The following is a 16819-nucleotide window of genomic DNA, read 5'->3' as shown; positions in this document are numbered from 1 at the left end:
GGTTGTTCTGGGTATTGATTGCTCAGGATCTATGCACCCAAATTGCGTAAAAATGTAATCACATGTCAGTTCTAGTATAATATATTTGTGCAATGAATACCGGAGTGTCATCTGCATTTCTTCTCGGTGTAGCAATTTTAATGGCCAGTAGTGTATGGTCCACTCTGAAATGTGCTGTGGATTGTGCACTATACATACGCAAGAGACGACTCTTGGATCCCAATATACTCGATTTAAGAAATATTTTTATAATTTACCTATTTCATGGTTTATAACGGCGAAATGATTGCGAGTATGTACCAATCTCTGTGGATGAAACAATATCAACATACTTACCTCCCTGTGATCATGCTCCAGCGCACATTGTAAAAGCGTTCTTCCGTTTGGACTGTGGCAGCTAGTTTGGAACTGGACAGAGATGAGGGAAACTGCCACCTGCAACAAAACCACAACGCGACTGTGACGTTTGCACTAGGTGGTCGTGAGTGATACTGTTTGATGAGCACTACATTTTTTCTCTGGAAAATGGTTAGCAATTTGATAATGTTTTAATTTAATAACTGTTTCTTGGTGAGCACCACAACTTATATAAATTTAGAGTGGCATTTTTTCAGCAGCCTGTTATTGTACTTTATTAAGCACTACTAACTATTTCAGATTTCTTCTTATTCTCAAGCACTTCTACAAACATAACAGCACACCAGAATTAAATGGAAGTCAAAGTATAAAAGGCTCTCTAACTGCACTGATGGAGCGTTTCCTCAAAGATGATATGATTAATTATAACAAATATGGATACCTCATGTGTAGCATGATCGTCATTACAGAGACCCTAAATAAAATATTCATGGAATAATGGTAAGTCTAGAATATTAATAAGCCATGTAATTTAACATATTTTGAGGTGTATGGCCCACCGCCAGTAACTAATACATGCCCAGGGGTACTGGTGAGAGAGGTGTTTTCAGATACCCGTTTTTGCCAAAGGAGTGCTGAACGATCTTAATTTTATTTGTGTCACTCCTGGGATTCTCTATGTGCCACTTGTGAACTGTTACTGGCTATGAAAGCTTGAATATATCGTTTCATTTGAATTTTCGCGGTCCTATATTAACTTTCTGTGCTCAACGGACGTCTCATCAACATTATCGCTTCGACCTACAAACAGAAGAGCGCTCCAAACTATATGTATAATATTCTTAGGGTAGTGATTTAATTTGGTCTTCAATTGAGAAAGAGAACAGTAAAGAATTTGCACTTAAGAAATATAATTGTGAAAACTGTCTTTTGCATTTTTCTGGTGGTAAGTTCCTATGGTACCAAACTGCTGAGGTCATCGGTCCCTAGTCTTAGACACTACTTAATCTAACAGGAACTAACTTACGCTAAGAACAACATACACACCTTTGCCGAGGGAGGACTCGAACCTTCGACGGGGCTGTCTTTAGCATTACGTGCTCTGTTTTTTCTTTTTTTAACTGACATATTGCTAGTTGGAATTAGGAGACCTATGTAATGTTTATATAACAGTTTATTACTTCACAGATCGCTTAGGTATATAGAAAAAATATTCACAGTATCCGTTTCGGCAAATATTTGCCATCTTCAGATGTGCTTAATCCGCAAAAAGATTCGTACAGATAAATACATGCAGTTACGCACTTTGAAAATAAAAAAAATCATTAAACATTTCAATGAATATTCATCATACCTAGCCTAGTCCATTGCCGTCCCTAACACAAACTTCAATTCGTGTGTTCAGCTTATGTTCCCCTTCTTAGTTCGTCACTACTGCCGTGGCTCTCCGTTATTCGAATAGCACCCCAGCGTTCGACGTAATTGGGGAAATCCTGCCTGTACCTCAGCCCTTTGATCTACAGATCTGATACAATTAAATTTTTGTTGAGACATTTGAGTCTCATCTTTATCTATGATAATGATGGAAGATTCCATATCGCAGATATCTTTCATTCCGTTTCGTTGTATCTGTCGGTTTTTTTGGTAGATGCCTAAATTACGTGACAAACGAGTGTTGCTATGTGGGATTTGGATTCTGTTCCTTTTCTTTTCAGAGGGACGAGCGAACTGTTACATATCGCTTCAAGACTTTTCTTTCAGCAGTATTAAAAATAAATGATATTTACTCTGTGAGCTTGGTACTCTTGCTGTGAGTGGACAGCTACTAATTTCCTCACGGATGGGAGTGGACCTGGAGTGTCGGCAGTGCACTGTTTGCTCATCAGAATGCTTTCTCAGAAGCAGGGAACAGCAGCCTCCGAGGGGGTGGCACTTTTCAAGGAAAAGTCCTGTTTGTCAAAGTATTGTTATGGCCAGTTCGTGGCCCTAGTGTGTTGCAACTTGTGTCGTGACACATGCAGCCATAGGATTCCACTTTGTGCAAGTGAATAAGAAATTTGCCTTCCTCTCTGCACATCAAAAGGAGCCTCTCACTGACGCTACTCTGGCAGAACGAGAATGTGCGTTGCTTTCCCTTCAATTCACGGATTGTCCGATCCGAAATATTGTCGCCATCAAAGATTTGGCGCGAACGATGCTAACCAGTGGAGAGAGACTCTTCAGTACCAGCATCAACCTAATGAATCGTAATATGTGAATGAATGGCAAGTTTCTGAAGTACTCCCCTGTTTTTCGGGTACACTCTCGATCGTCGTGCCGGCCGCTGTGGCCGAGCGGTTCTACGCGCTTCAGTCCGGAACCGCGCTGCTGCTACGGTCGCAGGTTCAAATCCTGACTCTGGCATGGATGTGTGTGATGCCCTTAGGTTAGCTAGGTTTAAGTAGTTCTAAGTCTGGGGACAGATGACCTCAGATGTTAAGTCACATAGCGCTTGGAGCCATTTTTTTCGTTCGTCGTGTTGGTAGCAATATGCACTCAATCCATAAAGTGGAGTTGGTGAATGTTGTGATTTCAGGAGAGATAACTTACATTTTGTATTCTATTCACATCGCAGCTCTCGTCTCGTCCTGAATGGCGCCCACTCGCTGTACTTGGAAAATATTATAAGTGTTGCTCAAGCTGTAGCACAGTCCATCTTCTGATCAGCTTGCAGTTAACTAAATCTGTTAAGCATCTTATGTGCTCAATTCTTGTACTGGATATTTTTCTCGTTTATCCCCAACTTGCGAGCTGCCCAGATGAGGTAGACTTACGTCTTTTTCTTCCTGCAGTCGTCCAATAAAATGCGAGTATCACAGGGCTGAACGTCATTTTACTTCAGATTACTCCGTTTTCAATCATTCTCTTGGCTAGAGCAAACGGAAAAGTTTTGTATTTACAATCTTCATTTTCATTTTCAGATTCCCATGTTTAGGCGACCCTTACATCATAAACTTAATCAGCTGCAGTTTTAGGATGTTACTTCAGTGCGACAAATATATGTTGTGTGCAGAGACTAATTATTGGATTCAAACATATGAGCAATGCATATACGGTGAATACCGTTCTCGAGTTTTATAGCGGTATTAATTTATACAAGACTTATTGATCCTTGTTTCGACCTCTTCCAGTTCAGTTATTTGCTAATGTTCATGTTAACTGAGGAATGCAATCTGTGAAGAGCAGTTGCGTACACTCCAGTTAATTTCCGTGTGACTTGATCATAGCTAATAATATCTTTCGTTTCATTAGTGACAGTCCCGTATAACTTGCGTCACTTAATGACAAGCGCTTAATCTTTCATTCGAAGTTCTTCCCATGAACTAATTGTAGGTCTGTTACCGGGATAAACTTTGAGGCAAGCATTTAATTTTATCTATATAAATATAAATGTTAATTCGTCAGTGCAGTCTGCATTCATATAAAACTCAGCTGATGGCGATGAAACTTTTGTGAGTTGTGTACACGCCTGCGAAGATTTTTGAATTAATACTACCACTTAACAATGAGTAGTGTGCAGGATGTTTCAATATATATGTGCACCTGATGTAGTTTAGAGGCAGTTCGTGTGTTTTCGCCGTATTATACCATCGCTTCTTGAAAAAAGGAATATAAAATCTAGTAATCGATATTCATCGACAATGAAAGCGCTATATGCGCTCTTAGGATTGTAGCAAGCATGATCTTTGTCTAGTAGTATATAAGAAAAGAACTTTTGTTTCTTTGTGTCCTGCTTTTCTTTCGTCTTCTTGGTTCTGACGTCCTAGCTGAAGGTCGCATATAGATAATGGTCTGTAATTAATTTAACTATAGGTAGTGTAATTGAAAATTTTGCTAAATATATATGTAACCAATGTAGCATTTGTTTTTGTTAGTAGCTAGAAAGTACCTTCCCTGCCCCTTATTTAATTACGTAACAATTAAATATTGCCCTGGCCATTTTGTGTAAGTGCATTGTTGAAGCAACGCCATTGGTGTTAAAATAATAAATCCTTTCTTAATAGTCATTTCATTCTGAAAGTACTGAAAGAATTTAATCTCAACAAATAGAAAACGGGGTCTTATAATATTTTCCATTTTATTTTAGGCCAGAAGTACAGTTTTATTCAACACAATTCTATCAATTGTATACGCTGCCATTGCACATAGGCGGCTATACTGGAGCATCGAGTCTCACACAGAAAAATAAATAATTAATTGAATATTGTATTTAATTTGCTTGCCGCGTAACATTAAAGGAAGATATTTGTTTTTATATCCATCGTGAGCAAGGTGGATGTCTTCACGTTGGAATACGTGTGATACTTTTAGCTATAGCGCCCTGAGAAAAATTAGTCGTGCCTTTCAACGAACATAAAAGAGATTTTTTAACAAAACATTTCATTCGAAATGTAACAGAATATTTTATTTCATTCACTTTTCAAAAAGTCACGCGATAACGTGGGGCTCGATGTTCCAGAAAATTTATCTATATGTAAAGAACATATTTTTAAGGTAAGAAAATTAATGCTTGTATATGTAATTTGTTTCATGTGTACAAGCATTATTAATTTAGATGTAAAGAGAAAACTGAAGACCTGTAACCTACCACAGATCTGAATAATGAGAATAAAGCGGACAATAAGAACGATGGTAAGGGCTTCTGAAGATATCTCTTGCTTTCGTGTCTTATGTTGTGTGCCAGTATTCATGGTTTGTACTGCGTGGTGGTGTTTGGCAAATAGGAATTCTTGTAGGCAAGGAAATTTATATTTGTTATAGATTTTATGTAGAATTAGAAATTGTAGATTGTATTATTATTATTTTTGTGGTGATTACCGTGTGAAGATAGTCCTGCTAAAATAATGCCTCGTTCAAAATCTATGACATTATGTAGCAAGACTAGGAGAGAGATCGATATAGAAGCAGATTTACGAGAGGATAGTGATAACGAATTAGAGGAAATCCCCATGGGATCTACCTCGCATACAAATATGCAAGACAATATTACTAATCATGAAACAGAAACTGCACATCAGCACTCAGAGATACAGCGTAGAGCTGATGGCAAGTGTTGCCAACTGTTGCGGTTGAAACTGCCGCGCCCGCAATTAAGCAACCAGTTACGTGCGCCCCACAGGATTACGACGCCGTAAGTGCTATTTTGATGAAACTAGATCAATTCCAAAAGGAGCGGGAAGAAAGGGAAAAATCGAAGGGAAGAATACAGTTAAAGAGAGAGAGAGAGACAGCAGGAGGAAGAGAAAGAGAGAGGGAAAAAATACAGTTAGAAATTTGGAGCCAGCATGAAGTAAGGGAAAAAGAGAGGGAAAACAGAATGTGTGAAGAACTGAAAAGTTTTTAAGTTATGAAAGCACACGTAACCAGCTTAAAACAAGCATACCAAGAATTGCCAAATTTGGTAGCCAGTCTAACGACGTTATACAAAATCTGCAAAATAATATGAAGGAAGATATCCAAGACATAGCCGAAAGGGCAGAAAACATAGAAATAGGAAATGAAGATAAAATACAGAACTGCTTAGTGGAACACACTAAAAAGGTCGTAGAGAAAGTAGAATAATGGATAGATGACAAAGAGAAACAAATAGAAGAGAAAATAGACAGAAGTGATAAGCGCTATTTGCGCAGTTCACTCAACTGGTCCAACTAATCAGACACAACAGGAAAGGGTAAACATCATGAAAATGGAGGACAGTTATTACCTGCTTCTCATGTTTCACGTGATAATCCGCCATTCGCTGCCATCTATAACACACTTTGTGGGGTACAGGCAGGCAAGTGTATCCGTAACAGTGAATTATTGAATGGTGCGGGGGCTGTGCCTACTGTATCCTCAATAATGGTGGAGGAGAGTTTAATCAAACATACAGGTTTTAATTACTTCCATTCGGTTTAAATACTAGTGCTGGAGTATTTATAGCAGCTCTTGATTCGGTGTTAAGCCCTGAGCTGCTTGATAGTCACCATATATGTGGATGACATCTTAATTTGCAGCTCCCACATAGGAAGAGCACGTGGAAATAATAAACAAAATATAGAGCAAATTCGAATGGGCTGGAGTCACTGCCAACCTAAGCCAATCAAAATTCGGGAGAGAAAAAATTAAATTCCTGGAAATGTCATTTCACTTTTAAGCATTGTCCCAGATGAGAGGAGGAGCCATGGGGAGCCATAGGGATCTTTCCCTCGACCCGCTCAAGGGCGCAATACAGGGTGTTCTTGTGATTAGTGTCTTGCTTTCGGCGAGGAGGCTTTCCATCGCCCCATTCTATGGCACAATAAATGGCGTTCATAGGTTTAGTGTCTTCCTTTCGTCGAGAGAGCATTCCAGCGCCCCACAATAGTGCAATAGAGGGCGTTCTTTGGCCTAGTTTAAGGTTTTTCTTTCGACTCGCTTTCGGGCGTGGTCGGCACTTGGATGAGTGACCATCCAGGCCGCCATGCGGTGTTGCCATTTTTCGGGGTGCACTTAGCCTCGTGATGCCAATTGAGGAGCTACTCGACCGAATAATAGCGGCTTTGGTCAAGAATACCATCATAACGACTGGGAGAGCGGTGTTCTGACCCCACGGCCCTCCTATCCGCATCCTCCACTGAGGATGACCCGGCGGTCGGATGGTCCCGGTAGGCCACTCGTGGCCTGAAGACGGAGTGCTTAGTAACCAAGCAGTCACTGAATTGCATTGTGTTAAAGAATATAGTTTCGCAGTGGAATACCGCCTGCGATAGTAGTTCAACAAAATCAAACAAGCGTTAATCAACGCAGGTATTATGTACCACCCCGACATGGAGAAAAATTTTTCCATTTCTGCTGATGCATTTTTTACATGACTAGGAACTTGTCTGTTCAAGTGGATGAAACATACGGCAAACAACAGATTAAAGTGAATAGTTTTGCGAGTCGTGTTCTAATAAAATGTGAACGATCATGCTCAGTAACAGAACCTGAAGCCTTATCTGTGGTTTGGGCTTTCATGAAATTTCATTTTCACGTTTATGGTAAAAAGACAAAAGCGTACTGTGACCATCACTCATTAAGTTTCTTTTTAACATGTAAACTGTTACTCGCACGCTTAGCGAGATGGGCTTTAGCGCTGCGAGAATATCGCTTTCAAATTGTGTATATTAACGGGAAGGATAATATTGCTGAAGCCCTATCCAGGTTGCTACAGGGTATGTCAGAAAATGCAGACTTATTAAACAGGTATCAGAGTACAAAGTGCTGTTAGTTAAAGATCAGACATACAGACGAAATTTTCTTAACATGTGCATACGTGTGTCTGAATTGCAAACTGCTGACTGTAAGTGGAAATACATTGTGCAACTAGTCACCGAGAATCCGAATTCGGAATTGGCCAGGCAATTCAAAATGGAATTTTATGCCATAAACCAAAGAAAGAAGAAGAACGTTGGTGTGTGTGTGTATTCTGGAAAGTTGTTTAAATGACTTTAACTTGTATACCTATAAAACTTGGGGGCACTTTGGCATAAACAAAACTATTGCTAAAATCGATTGGTTTTGCTATTACCCAAATTTAGGCTGCTATGTCCACCGAATTTTGAGAATGTGTCTCATATGTCAAAAGACAAAACCAAACAAACGTTCAGCGAGAAACGAATTACATACATCTGTACTGACACGCCCATTGCAACTAGTTTCTTTGGATTTCGCTGGACCTCTCCACACGGCTCGAGGAGGGTGCAAATATATATTGGCAGTTTACGATGTGTTTTCTAAGTACCTAAAGATGTATCCGCTTAAATGGTACACAGCTACAGCCATTGTTAACAGAATAGAAAAACAGTACATACCTATAATAGGTGATCCGGAATCCGTAATTTCAGATCATGCTTAATATTTTATAGGTTACAAGTGGAAAAATTTTCTGAAAAACCATAGTATAAAACAGATACTGATAGCTAGGTTTCGTCCAGAAGCCAGTCCGGTGGAATGCATATTGAAAGAGTTTAATAGGTTTATGCAGACATATGCACCGAATTAGCATACAAAATGGATTGAATACGTAAACATCTCTGAAAACACATTTAACCATTTACCGCATTCTGGCCGGCCAGAGTGGCCGTGCGGTTCTAGGCGCTACAGTCAGGAGCCGATTGACCGCTACGGTCGCAGGTTCGAATCCTGCCTCAGGCATGGATGTGTGTGATGTCCTTAGGTTAGTTAGGTTTAATTAGTTCTAAGTTCTAGGCTACTGATGACCTCAGAAGTTAAGTTGCATAGTGCTCAGAGCCATTTTTGAACCGCATTCTGGCACCCAACACACGCCAGCAGAATCGATGTTGTCTGAAGATGAAAATGACGAGTAGTAACTTCATTACCAATGTTAGACTGTTGGCAGCTGAATAGAGAAGAGAAAATCAACAAAGGTTTAACCTCTCTTAAAAAAATGTGCAGAAACGAGGAAACAGAAGTATGACAAACAGCTAAGGGAAGTACAAGAGATTGAAGTAGGAGAGTAAGTACTGCTAAGGAACAACCTGAAGGCCTCTCTGGTAACTAAAAGAAATAACAAGTTGCAATTGTTGTATAGTCATCGACAAGGTACGTTATGGATGTAGTTATTTTCTGATTAATTCTGAGTACAAGAAACCAGTGGGTTTATACCCATATAAGGACTCGAAAATTTTTTATAAACAATGTGTATATATCGAATAGATGTAAGTTTAAGTTTATGAATTTTTCATTTCATTAATGAATTTTCACTTTATTTATGATCAAAATGAATGTTTTTTCCCTAGTATCTATATAGCAAAAGTTTCATGCACTTAATGTCATAATAGTATTTCTTAGAAACATGTAATGACAGATGCAATGGTATATCTAGCCTTTTTAAAGAGATTAAAGAATTTATTAATTGGTCATGAGCATAGTACACCTAACGGTACAAGCCATGAACCTACTAAAGAGATCAATAGGTAGAACCTAGGTAGTTCTATCTACCGAATTTATAGAGATAATATGTCCCTAAGTTACGTTCACGTTTTGAGTGAACCGAACTGTCAAGCATAGTGATTTAAAAAAAAATCACGGAAGCTGGAAGCTTTATATATATATATATTCCGTGATTTTTTTAAATCACTATGCTTGACAGTTCGGTTCACTCAAAACGTGAACGTAACTTAGGGACATATTATCTCTATAAATTCGGTAGATAGAACTACCTAGGTTCTACCTATTGATATTATATATATATATATATATATATATATATATATATATATATATATATATATATATATATATATATATGTGTGTGTGTGTGTGTGTGTGTGTGTGTGTGTGCTAATATGTAACAAACTGAGTTATTGTAAAAGCCATACCAGTGTAGAACAAGAAATGGTCTAATTGACCAAGCAAATGCAACAGGAAGTTACTTATGCTAACAATACCTAATGCACATTGTAATGAGTTATAATGTGCACACGAATACATTGTGTGTGTATTTCGTCATGTAGACAAAATATTAAAGTTTTCATGAACAGTTTAATGTACCACAAAAGATTGTAAAAAAACAATGACTGCCGGGCGGGATTAGCCGAACGGTCCCACGCGCTGCAGTTGTGGACTGTGCGTCTGGCCCCGGCGGAGGTTCGAGTCCTCCCTCGGGCATGGGTGTGTGTGTTTGTCCTTAGGATAATTTAGGTTAAGTAGTGTGTAAGCTTAGGGACTGATGACCTTAGAATCTAAGTCCCGTAGGATTTCACACACATTTGAACATTCGAACAGTGACTGTGCGTGCAGAGACCCGAATGAACGTTGTGTCAATAAACCGTATTCAGTGTGACCAAAAATAACGTCATTCATGGGAACTATAGTGATGAACAGTGTTCATGAAACAATACTATAGTGTATAAAGTTTAAATGGAATGAATAGCTTACAGACCGTGGCGAAATAAAAAGTGTGTTCCGGATGAGGACGTTATTTAACGCAGTCGAGACACAGCTCATTTAAACGGATGTGAGCAAATCAGTGAAGTGACTGGAGGAAGTCAACACTGGGAATCCGCCCACTCAAGCGAACAGAACAGCTGATCTGTGCAAGCGTGTCCGGAAAGACCTGTTTGTGACTTTAGAAACGGTGTGGTGCGTAACTGAAGTAGTGAGACTGTATGAGCAGCCTACTCTGGGGCACAACAACTGTGTGAAGCTAAGGTTAACGTGTGACAAACTATACTTTTGAACAGTGTCATACAGCAATACGAAACTGAAATGTAAACTTCAACAAAAACTGTGACGAACTATGCTTTAACAGTGTCATACGGTGTACTTCGTATACATTAATAAATGAACGATTAATTCATAAGCAAACCGACATAAACTGGTGCTGGATGACACAATAAAACGGTATGAATAATCAGTTGTTTTTCCCATGAACACGAATAAACATCTATTGATTTGTAATGAACTGATGCTGCTGTTGTTCTTGAATTTCATGAAATTTTGCTGTGGAGTGGTGGCGGAGAACAACTGGAAGGAGGGTAGAAGAGAACACACGTCCGGTACGTGGTTGAGTACAGCTCGTCGCTGTCGCGCGTCAGCTGATCGCTCGTCTTGGTGATGTTGCGACCTGCAGTACGCGCTGTCGGAGGCGCAATCCGGCGCCCATGCCATTACCACGTCACCAAAATGGTTCAAATGGCTCTGAGCACAATGGGACTTAGCTTCTGAGGTCATCAGTCCCCTAGAACTTAGAACTCCTTAAACCTAACTAACCTAAGGACATCACACACATCCATCCCCAAGGCAGGAGTCGAACCTGTGACCGTTGCGGTTGCGCGGTTCCAGATTGCAGCACCTAGAACCGCTCGGCCACTCCGGCCGGCCTACCTCACCAGCTCACCATGGAAGGAACGCCCTAACCACCTCACCAGCTCACCACGGAAGGAGAGTAACAGTGAATTTTCTGACTTTGTAAACCCAGTAATGAACAGAAATTGACCGTGTAAATAATAATGTCTTTAAATGTTTGATCAAAGCACAGTCTTATAGCTCTGTCCTGATTTTCCCTCGGTTTCCCAGTGGCTTTAACCCAAATGGGGAAACATAAAATACACCACTCCGAGGAAAGATTGTAAAAAGGCTGCACTCAACTTCAATGAAAAATCATTTATGTACAAGAACTGCAACTGTAAGAAAGTACCTGTATTACCACAACTATTGAAATCTCATAAATCTGTCGTCACCTGTTTGGACGCAGGCATACTTCAATCTTGTGAGTATAATAATCAATCTGTCGGCAGCTGTTTGGACGCAGACGAATTCAGTCACTCAATAATAATAAAAAAAGACTCAACTAAATCTGTCGTCCCCTGTTTCGACGCAGAGAAACTTAAAATCTATTGATGCCCTGATTAAATCAAATATGTCTACTGTCACCTGTTTGGATGTGAACCTTACATACAGAATTACGCTGTCGTGGAATGCCATTTACAAGACTGTATGTAACTATGCAAATGGCATTCCAGGGGGCTTTTATTGCATCGCTTCTTGAAAAAAGAAATATAAAATCTAGCTATCGATGTTGAGCGACAGTGAAAGCGCTATATGCGCTCTTAGAATTGTAATAAGCATTATCTTCGTCTCGTAGTACATAAGAAAATAACTTCTGTTTCTTCGTGCTCTGCTTCTTTTTCGTCTTCATGGTTCTGACGTCCTCTCTGAAGGTCGCACATAGATCACGGTCTGCAATTAATTTAACTATATGAAGTGTAATTATAATTTTTGCTATATATATATATATATATATATATATATATATATAAGTGTGTGTGTGTGTGTGTGTGTGTGTGTGTGTGTCAGTATCCAATTTAGCATGTGTTTTTGTTAGTAGCTAGAAAGTAACTTCCCTGCCCCTTATTTAATTACGTAACAATTAAATGTTGCCCCGGCCATTTTGTGTAAGTGCATTGTTGAAGCGACGCCATTGGTGTTAAAAGTGCATTGTTGATGCGACGCCATTGGTGTTAAAATAATAAAAACTTCCTTAATAGTCATATAATTCTGAAACTATTGAAAGGATTTAAGCTCAATAAATAGAAAACGGCGTCTTATAATATTTCATTTTAGGCCAGAGGTATAGTTCTATTAAAAACAATTATTTCAATTGTATACGCTGCCTTTGCACAAAGGCAGCTACACTGGAACATCGAAACTCACAGAGAAAAATAAATAATTATTTTAGTATTGTATTTCATTTGCATATCGTCTAACATTAAAAAAAGATATTTGTTTTTATATCCATCATGAGTAAGACGGATGTCTTCACATTGAAATACGTATGATATTTCTAGCGATAGCGCCCTGAGAACAATTAGCCGTGGCTTTAACGATCATAAAAGAGATTTTTTAACAAAACATTTCATTCAAAATTTAACAGACTATTTTATTTCAACCACTTTTCAAAAGTTACGCAATAGTATGAGCGTACATACATGACATAACTGAACTGAACAAAACACAAACAATGACATTTCATTTCGTGTGTGACATAAAAGTGGTGTTGATCGTGAAATTCAAATTGCCAGTCGACATTAGAAACAGATATCATACACATTTAGTTTTATTTTCCTGACTGAATTTCCAATAGCCATAAAGTATTACTTTCGATGTCAAATCAGTTATACCACCCAACCGACAAGCAATTAGTTTATCTACACCTCAAGCGGTAAAGGAAAAGGCATCCCGAGCTTTGGAAACAAAAGATCATCGTCTTGCTGAGATGTGGTAGTCGAAAAGACAGCGCATAGTACGTTATAGGGCAGTTATTTTTACTTATGGACCAAACGACATTAAGACTGCTGGTCACTAATATTATACCATTAAGGTAGTCTGCAACAGTTGTAGAACTGCAATGAATTGTTCTCCATGCATCGATATGCTAATGGTTATCATTTCTGTGCAACCAAGCAAAATAGTTAGCAGATCGCAGCTCTCGAAACCAGCTATGTCAATGGCATCATTTTCAGCATTCAAAAGTGAGTAATATACGAAGTAACAACATATCAGTCCATCGATAGTGTAATTAATTAAGACTATATTGTCAATTATTCAACAGTGAATTCGTGATTTCCATTGATTTGCATGGCATGCCTCCATACGGTTTAGCATTGAAAATGGGCGCGCCTATGATTCTTCTCCGAAACATAAATCCATCACATATTTGCCGAAGTACCAGGCTTTCAGTGGGAAAGACGATGAACAATATCATCGAAGCAACAGTGTTACAGGAGACAACATTCTGCTGCCACATATCCCAGTGATTCCAACAAATATGGTATTCTGATTCAAACATTTGCAGTTTTCGGTGAGACCCGCAATTGCAGTAACCACCAACAAAGCACAGGGACAATAGCTACAATTGTTTGGACTGAATTTTGAAAGTCCATGCTTAACACATTGGACGGCTGAATGTGACCTGCAAGGGCGTCACAAAAGCATCTGATTTGTTCGTGTATGTAACTTATGGAAAAAAGCAAAAAGCGTTATGTATCCAAAACAACTTCAATAAACAGAATTTAAAGACGCACTTGTCCTCTTTGAGTTATGGTGCAATGCTTGCTAGGTACTCGTTAGCAGACAATAAAAGTACTACATACAACTGCAAATAATACGAAGACAAACCAGTTTATAGGATTTGATAATGAGCTCTGATAACGAAACCGTTCATCAATTAAGTAAAAAGAACCTATTTTCACAACTTCGGCTGTTTTCTATATGATACGGGTTTGCACAAGCTGCTGTCCTATTATTAACCTAACTCGCTTGAAGTACAAGAAAATGTCAGAGTCCTTGTTGTAGTCAGGCAACCAGTTTTAGCACATAAGGTAGAATATTGATGAGGAGAGGACATTTCATGCCAAAACCATCTTTATTCTTTGATCATAACCTTTAACCCACAGACCCCAGTGGCGCAGAGTTAGCAGATTTTCATCTACAGGAGAGGACAACTGAAAGATTAAAATAATCAATCGGTCCATAAAGCTAATTCGTTATCTCAAATTCTTTAACTTTGTCTCGGGAGGCAAAGATAGGAACTCGAGTGTCGCTGATGCTGGATGCTTCGGATACAAATAATAGCGGACTAAATAATAGCTCCTGGCAAATGCAAGTACAAATTCAGTTTTCAGCAATTTTGATACTGATGTGAAGCTACTAAGAAATAGAAAAAGAAGGCAGTTTTAACCCACAAAATGAAAGAAAATTGAGCAAAGTAGTCGTAATACCTTGAATTGTGCTTCAGGAGTTGCCGACGTAGCCCCATCGAGTATTGCGTCCAGGAGTGCAGGGTAGCCTGAGGTACGGAAAATGTGCTCCAGCTGGGAGGTGTCGCGAGTGCTGAACTTCACTTCACTCTTGGCGAGATCTTCAGATGGAACCCCAGCTTGCAGCAGTATTCCAACGATGCCCCAGCGCTGCGCAGCTTGCGCGTACTCCAGTGGCGTCCAGCGTAGTACACGATCTTTCACCATCAGCAGACCGACTCCTGTACCTGCAATTAATCGCGCAATTTTCCATCTGTCATGTATAACAGCCAAGTGCAAGGCATTTCGGCCCGAGTCGTCTGCTTCTGTCTGTAATGTATCAGCAGAAGATAACAATTCTGTTACGGTTTCCTTGTTGTTGTTGATGACAGCTTCGTGGAGCATCTTTCCCCGGCACGCCATTCGACTAAAACACTCTACAAAGAACTCCAACTTGTAATCCAGAAATGAAACTCGGAATACTGTTCCACAACTGTCAATGTTGTTGACACACCATTTGGCCATGAAGAACTCGGCGAACGTCCTGTGAAGAAAGACAGGTTTCCCGTTTACAAAATCAAATACAATTCCAGGTTTAAGAAAGTAGTTCAGCTTGAGTCTGAATGTTGGCACGCTGGTATCACCTGATAGGTCATTAAGAAGTGAAATCAGTGCCAACTGCATTAACTCGTTCATGTAGACGCCACGGTTGTATTCCATTTCAGCGGTTGCACCCGGGACCGAGAGGTTAGCTGAATATTTCTCCTCGAACAGTCGTTGGTACTTCATCTCGAAAAACTCCTCAAAGAGTGTCACTGGGTCGTGTCCTTGTTGTTTACCTCTCGCAATGAGATCTGCAAATACTTTGGCGAATAATGGTATTCTCAAGATGCTCCTGAGCTGTTCATTCAGTTCCGCTGCAGAGAGGAAGTCATTCACAAATCCCATTTTTTTGTAGTTCAAGAAGAATGTCTGGAGCTCCTGATCAGAATACTCCTCCAATGTGTACGCCACGACCCCTAGCACATCCTCGAGTGCCTTCGCCATTGTCGGCCGGGTGGTCACACAAAGAAGTCTGCACCGAGAAATTAGCGACTGAATAATAGCGAAGCATTTCTCCGTGTAATCGGGTGAGATTTCGTCAAATCCATCAACGAGAATGACGACGTTCGATGTATGCTTGAGGCATTGTTCTAGGATTGCCAGCTCTAGATGGCTTTGTTGTTGAATTATTTCAGGTGATGTGAAGTGTGCTTCAGAGAGAGCATCATTCACCAATGCTGCAACGGCTTCTGTACTGTTCTGAGACTGCTTCAGGAGGCTAGCGTACCTCAGAAGGTTGAACCTGAGAACCCATGTTTTAGGATCTTTTTCTTTAATCTCTATCGCGATGCTACTTAGTAGTGACGACTTTCCCACTCCAGGTTTACCTTCAATAATAACCACCTTGTCTGCTATATCCATAAAGTTCAGTAGTATTTTTCTGTGGGTTTCCTCGCCTGCTTCCAACTTCTCTTCGTTTACGAGGTAATTCCTAATGACCGAAATTCCCTTACTGCTGTGTAGTAACTCCCAGCCAACTGATGTATGTACTAACTCATATACATTACATCCAAAGAACTTCTCTGAAACAGTACGTGAATTGCCACCGATAAGTATCAGAGGCCACTCGGTGTATGGTGCAACGTCTGCAGCATCCTGGAAGCGAATAGGATGACAATGAGCAAGGATACGACAAATTTGGTCTGCCGACGAGTCGTTAGTTAGGCAGATATCAGACTGACCCAGGGACCGGAGAAATGTCTCCCCATCGAGGAGTCTGTTAGAGACTAGCGACCTGCGGACGTACCAGTCATCCACAGGCGGGATTGGGAGGCCGAGGCGTAGTGGCTCATGGCGGACAGCGCATGCCACTAGCCACATCAGCCGCTGGCCATGTCCCTCCAGTACCTCGCCGAACGAGTCAGTGTCAGGCAGCAGGTCACCCAGCGTGGCACAGTACTCGTTGCCCTGAAGCCGCACCGCGATCTGCGGCAGCTGCTGTAGCGTGCGCGGCGCCAGGTCGGCAGCCACGCAACTGTCGACAATGGCGCCCTGCAGCCGACGCTCAGTCACCAGCACCACCACGAGGGACCAGTCCTCTGCGAGCTCCAACAGCC

Source organism: Schistocerca cancellata, chromosome 3, assembly GCF_023864275.1.
Source record: "Schistocerca cancellata isolate TAMUIC-IGC-003103 chromosome 3, iqSchCanc2.1, whole genome shotgun sequence".
Taxonomy (NCBI): Eukaryota; Metazoa; Arthropoda; class Insecta; order Orthoptera; family Acrididae; genus Schistocerca; species Schistocerca cancellata.
This window is presented reverse-complemented; position numbering follows the sequence as displayed.